Source organism: Mus pahari, chromosome 15, assembly GCF_900095145.1.
Source record: "Mus pahari chromosome 15, PAHARI_EIJ_v1.1, whole genome shotgun sequence".
In the NCBI taxonomy this organism is placed as follows: Eukaryota; Metazoa; Chordata; class Mammalia; order Rodentia; family Muridae; genus Mus; species Mus pahari.
The window spans coordinates 72,544,075-72,551,218 of NC_034604.1; the positions used below are offsets into that span (position 1 = coordinate 72,544,075).

At 36.8% G+C, this 7,144-nt stretch overlaps 1 pseudogene; it reads right to left on the reverse strand.

Moving 5' to 3' along the window:
- Positions 1-2,870: 2,870 nt before the first annotated feature.
- Positions 2,871-3,415, reverse strand: LOC110332994 (annotated as a pseudogene).
- Positions 3,416-7,144: the final 3,729 nt, after the last annotated feature.

Here is a 7,144-nt window from a genome sequence, read left to right on the forward strand (position 1 = left end):
GTTATAAAGGCTATTCTTAGGATTATACTGACTAAAGGAGTCCTAGGGTTGCACTGGTTATATCCCAAAGGTTGCAGTTGACACTAGTAATTTTTTAATTTCCTCTTTGCTTCTTCAGAGGCACAGTTCCTTCAAAAATGTATTTCTCAGTCTTCAAGTATTTTCTTTCTGTAGTTTCCCTTGTAGTTGATTTCTACTTTTATTCCATTGTCATCTGATAAGGTATAAGGTCTCTCTCTCTCTCTCTCTCTCTCTCTCTCTCTCTCTCTCTCTCTCTCTCTCTCTCTCTCTCTCTCTCTCTCTCTCTCTCTCTCTCTCTCATTTGTTAAGGCTCAATTTGTGGCTTGCTTCAGATGCTTCTGATTGGTAGTGGAGATTTCATGTACCACTGTGAACATTCGTTATTTCCTATCTCTTGTAAAGAATATTTTGTATATATCTGTTAAGTACAGTTGATCCATGGTGTACTTTAAATCTCTAGGCTCTTTGCTCGTGTTTAGTTTGAAAGATTGGTCTAAATATGAGAGTGGATGACTGATATCCCAGGCTTATGTTTTATGTAAGGATCTATAGGGATTTTTGAACACTTTAGTGTTTGTTTTATGAAATCATTGACTCAATGTTCTGCATACAAATACATTTATTCATTTGATATATCTTCTTGATAGGTGGCTTCCTTTATTAATATGCAGTGTTCTATGATACTTTTTCTAATTAGTTCAGATCGGAAGTCTACTTGAACAGGTATAGAGCTAGCTATGACTGCCTATTTGCAGCTTCAATTTACTTAGTAGATTTTTTTCTTGCATCATTTGATATTTAGTTTTTATATACCTATACTAACTAACTGTATTTCTTAGAGATAACATAGACTTGATTTACATTTTTTAATCCAGGGTACTAGTCTACATATTTCATATTTTAGTAGTAAATTGAGGCTATTTACATGTAAGGTTATTATAGAAGATAATTCTAGTTTCTTTACTGATGCTGTGATAAATCATCTGACCAATAGATAAGAAAAGATAAGGTCACCTTACATCCATCACTGATAAAGTCAGAACAGGAATCCTGCAGAACATTAAACAGAAATCGTGGAGGAATGCTACTTTCTACTTTGCTCACAGACCCATGCTTACATAGCTTTCTTAGATGGCCCAGGACCACATTCCCTGGGAACTCATAGTGGGCTGGGCTCTCTTATATCAATTAATAATCATGACAATTCCTCATACATATGCCCACAGGCTATTCTGATCTTCTGACCTGGGCAACCCTCAGTCTCCTTCCCAGAAGACTTTAGGTTCTATCAAGTTGACAGTTAAAAATAACTAGGATTAATAATGTTTTTCCTAGATTGTTGGTATTTCTTTTCCTTCTCCCTTAAGTTTTGTGAGTTTGCTTGCTTGCTGTATTGCACAGGTCAGTTTCCTAACTCTCCAACTCTACTTTGTTTGCATGTTCCTTTCCATAAGGAATGCATCCACTCACGGATTCTTGTGCAGAAGTCTATCATTCTTCTTTCATGAATTCTTCTTTTAAGTACTGGCTTGATGGTCATAAACTGCCTTAATTTGTGTTTGTCCTGAAATATGCTTGTTCATCCATCAATTTTAAAAGATATTACTATTGCATATAGCATTTCTGGTTTTCAATTATTAAAATTCAGAGACTGCAACACATTATCTCCTTCTTTTCTTACTTTTACGGTTGTTGTTGAAAGGTCTTTGGGGGGGGGTTGTTCTGATATGCTTGCCTTTGCATGTGCATTGGCATCTCTTATATTAACTCTAGTAATTTATTTTGTAGATTTTATATCTTTACTGTGACTCATCAAAGAAAGGTGGGTTTTTTCCAGCCATATCTATTTGGTGTTCTAAATGCCTCTTGAGTTTAGATAGCCATTTTGGGATTAGGCTTCAGTGGGAGGAGAGCCCCCCTCCCCCAGAGGCTTAAGCTTTGGCTCTAGTTGTCCCAACAGTCAATGCAGGACAAGGGTATTGTTTATTTAAATACAATGATGAAAATTTATAGCCATTATTTTCACTATATATAATAGGAGATAAAACAGTGAATAGATTGTGTGATAGTGTCAGAGAGAGTGATTTAATGATTCATGGCTACTCAAGGCTCAGAGAGTAAGGATTGGTTCCGTGTTTATCCCCAGGGAAGATGTTTATACATGCAAGTCCCAGAAAACATCAAGGAAGAGGAGAGAGAAACAATGTTAGCATTGAGCTAGGAGATAAGAAGAATAGCTGTGAAGTACTATCTTCCGGGTATGACAGACAATTAAAATGTGATTTTACAACAGGTGGGGCTGCTTGCAATGGACAAGAGCAGGCCTGTGAATTTTCATTTGCATGCATGAATCAGAGAAAGGCTCACAGCTCCAACCCTATCCTTATGAAATACCATTACTGATGGATTCTAGGGGATGGACAGATATTTTCTTCAGTTACATACCCCACTTATGGGTCTACCATATTCCAGAGGATAGCTCTATACCTATAAATAAATATCCATTGTCATAACAAATGACCCTGGTTAAATTCTGAGTCCCCAAACAGATGACATGAATGGTGAGAAGGAAATTGTAGGAAGGATAGGGAATGGAAAAGGAGTTGAGAGATTCTGAGAGGAGGAAGGGTGACAGTGATCAAAATGCATTGTGTGTGTGCATGTGAGTGCACGCACGCTTGCGTGCATGCATTCGTGCATGTGTGTGTGTGTGTGTGTGTGCGTGCATGTGTGTGTGTGTGTGTGTTTGTGTAATTCATAATAAACATTTATTAAAAACCTAAAGATTACTGTTGTTTTTTAAAGAAAGCCTCAAGTAGTCTGAGACAGTTTTAAGCAAATTAATTTACCTAGTATCGTTCCCATTCCACAGCATCAAGAGGATCGATCTCAACCCTTCTTTTACCTACATCAAACTAGTTGGTACTCAAGACTGTCTTCCAGATTGTGAAAGTGATTTGCTCATAGCATGTTCCCCTTCATCAGAACCATGTGAACAGACATGCTGGAACAACCTGGTAAAAGCTGCAACACCCTCCAGCCCAGCTTTCTCCTCATCTTTGATCTCACCGGTGCATCCCAGCATCTTGTATAGTGAGACGTGGGTGCAGAGTCTTCAAGACTGCACTAAGCTGCATCTCTGTGGACTCCTCTCCTGGCCCCTCCATCACAGCCTCTGAATTTTTTATTTTAATTTCAGTCTTTGTTGGGAGCATGTTAGACACGCTCTTTTCTGGTATGACAGGGAGAGGAAATCTCAATTTGAAGCTGTAATCCTCCATGGAAACATGTTCCACCAAAGCAGACAACCTTTTTTTTTTCCTGAAAATTCCACATGTACATCGTTCTTCTGGTTCTTGACCACCTGTGTAATGATTATTACTTCGTATTCCATTCGATACCAGCTGTATTTGATATTTTACAGAGTCATCTAAGATTCGGGTACCTCACGGATTCTGATCCATTCTTCGTATCTTGACATCTTTCAATGCAGATAATGAAATTTACATCTGCACTAATTTTGTCCTTTTCCAAAACATTGCAGAGCAGATGCATGGGTTCTCGTTTGTTTATTTGTTCCTTTCCATACTCTTCACATATCCTTTTCCTGCGGTAACAGTATAATTATTTGGATTGAGCTGAAGAGAATTCTTTACATCAGCAATAACACCATTGTATTTCCTGAGAAGAGTCTGATAATATTCACTTTGACTGTCATACTGTGCATCATCTGGATTCTGGCCCAAAGTTTTCACCATCGATCTCCTCTAACACTGCCTCGGCAGCAATGTGAATCAGAGCACTGAAAAGCTCCGAAAAATTAACTGAGTTCTCAGTTGTTATGGTGATGCAGTTGCTGCCATCCCTAAAAGTTACTGAAAGCTTCCACCACAGTGGTTTTAAAAATGATGTCACTTGAAGATCCAGAAAAATGCGTCATTGCCCAGAAGATGTTAAAAGATAAAATATTGAGTCCATACAAAAATTATTATTAGGGTCTTTTGAAATTATTGAATTATTTTAAGGCCAGAATTTCTTACTTTTGTTTATAGTATATAAGCAATTTAACATCTTGGTCACAAGTGTGGATTACAGGTAGGTCAAGGATGTCTCGATCCAAATCCCAAGCCGACCGATTGCATCGCTGTACTATGCTTGCCTCATCTATAAAACCAAGAATTGTAATAACTAGTATCTCTTGTGAATGTTTTGAGGATTAAATGAATTCCCACACATGGAGCTTTCAGAAGAGTGACTGATAGATTGAGGAGCTAGATAAATGTTAGCTATTAGCCATTAGCTCTGAATTTTCCATTAACTATCTGTCTCGATAAGTAACTGGAATATTCTTTAAATTCTTGCAGTCTCTGACTTCTGGTTTGTACAGTAATGTAATTTTATGTTTGCAAGTAGATTTTATCTTAAATGTCAGTTCTGATTGATTAGTATTAGGTGCCTAAATCACAGTACTTATAAAAAAGACCTGTCTAGGCTTAGCAAGAAAAAAATATAACGCCAATTATCTGTGTCTGCTATGGGTTCAGTAGGAATGGCAATATTCACACATGTATATAAACACACAATATGTTCTTTTAATTATATTTTATATAAGTTACATGATACGTAATCCTTTGTCATCACCATTGGGGTTTGCTCGGCCTCAAATTGACATATTATTTTTCTAGCTCAGCAAAAAGTAGCATTGGGATTTTAATGGAGATTGCATCAACTCTGTAGATTTATTCCAGTAATATAGGCATTTGCATAGTATTAACTCTATGTATATATGAGCGTGTGAGGTCTTTTCATCTTTTAGTGTCTTCTTCAATTTCTTTTTTAAGTATCTTTGATATCCTCATAGAGTTCTTCCATATCCGTTGGCTGGGTTTACTCTGCACACATTTTAGAGCTGTTATCAGTGCTGCTGTTCAGCTGATAATTGGTCCCCCATGATCTGCCTGTGTCTGCATCCACAGCACCAGAGTTACAAGAATGCAGCTCTGTATCCATCCCTTACATGGGTCCTGGGGATTCAAACCGAGGTCCTCACACTAACACGGAAAGCACTTTGCCCTCTGGTACAACTCCTCAGCTCTGTGACACTTGTGTTGTGTTGTGATTGAGACATTGCTCACTATGTAGACCAAGCTCAGCTTGAACTTGTTTTATTATTATTATTATTATTATTATTATTATTATTATTATTATTATTATTATATTTTTATTTTATAAAAACATTTTGATCATATTTCCCCTCCTCAACTCCTTCCAGATCATCTCCCCTTCCTTACACCATGTTTTAAGATTTTTTTCTAAGAAGAAAAAAAGAATGAAGAAGCAGAAATCCGGATACAACAATAACCCCCCGCCAAACCTATAAAAAACAACACCCAAACAGATTTTAAAAACCGTATCAAATAAAAGCACACAAAAAACTGTGAAGTCCACCATATGTTGATCAACTACTCTTGAACATGAGGCTTCCCCTGTACTGTTTGATTTTTTTTTTCAGTGTCTTTCCATTAGAGAAAACTGATTGTCACTCTCCCTGGATGTACAGATGGTAGTTCAGTGGTTAGCCTTTGTCTTAGTGGCTAGGTTTTCATCCATTTACTAACTCATTTTTTAAAAAAATATATAAATATAACAAACAAAATAAAATATACATTTTAAACTACCAAAGTCCACATTTTACTGTTGCCCATGAAGAAACCTACCTTACAAAAGCAGTTTCTTCCTATAATATAATGACTCAATACATTGTTATTACTACTATTCTAAATATTTTCTCTTAGATAACTAACAATTCTTATTTGAACCTCATTTATTATTTATCCATTAGTATCTCTATCTTTGAGTAGATTCATCATATAGCCCTAACTAATTTTCCTTCCACCTAAAGAATTATCTTTATCATTTAAAAAAATATAATTGTAGTGGTTTATCTCTTCTTATTGGTGCTCTGTACAATATACACATAAGTACATATAAGTACATATCTGTAGAAATAGCACAGAAATACAAGCAAGTTGAAGGTCCTCAGTAATAATTCCCTCTCTTTCACATTTTGAGGGACAAAATTAATTTTCATATATTGTGTTTTGTTGTTTTCTCTTCTTTCTGTACTCCGAGTTTCTGTGTGGACACTTCATGCTACTATCTCCTCACCTCCACTAACTCCCTCATTGGGTGGCTCTGCTGTTGATGAAGCACTCACAAAGCAGCCTTCCTTCCTGTTACAGTGCTCAACTTCTAGCACCTGCTTGTACACATCTTCATTGCTAAATTTTCTGCTTACATCATCTCTATGTTCTTACAGATTTCACTTTTAGCTGAGCATTGAACATTATTAATGGTATTTTTAAATTCTCTTTCTGGTGATTTCAAAATCCGTACCACAACTAAATCTATTTCCGACTCTTGGTTTAGCTTTTTAAGCTATATGTGTTTTTCTTTATTTAAGAATCTTCTTGTATTTTGCTTTATGATTTGATGGTGGAGATGATGCAGGAAAGCATCTATTCTACAAGCATGAGGAGCCAAGAGTCCCTAGCACTCATGTAAAAACCCAGACATAGTAACGTGTGCCTGTAATCCCAGCACTGAGAAGTTAAGGTTAGGCAGGTTCCACAGGCTTGCTGGACCACATCAAGCATGCATGTACACAAACAAATACATCCACATGTAACAAACACACTCAAGAAGAAAATAATCATTTAACATACTACACCCTAAACTCTTGGTGGTGAGAATTGCAGGAAAATATTAAAACTTTGTTTTCTCTATAATTGACTGGTACATTTGTGTGAGAGCAGAAAACTTTGCATATGCATAAAAACACTGAAGTTCAGTTTGTCTCCATTCTGAGCCAAGTTGGTTCAGGCAGCATTTTTGGTACTGGGTGGTGGAGGGGCTGGGCAGCTCACAGTATGCATACTGTATGTTTAGAGTCAAGACTACAGTAAAACCATGTGATGCAATGTAGGCAAGCTCTGCCAGAAACATGTTAGATTCATTATGCATTTGATTTGAATTAATATTTCGTTATTGTGTATTCAGCAGTGATTCCATTTCCAAGCCCCACATGTGGCCATGAGCCACCGTGTAAGAGACTGGTGTAGAA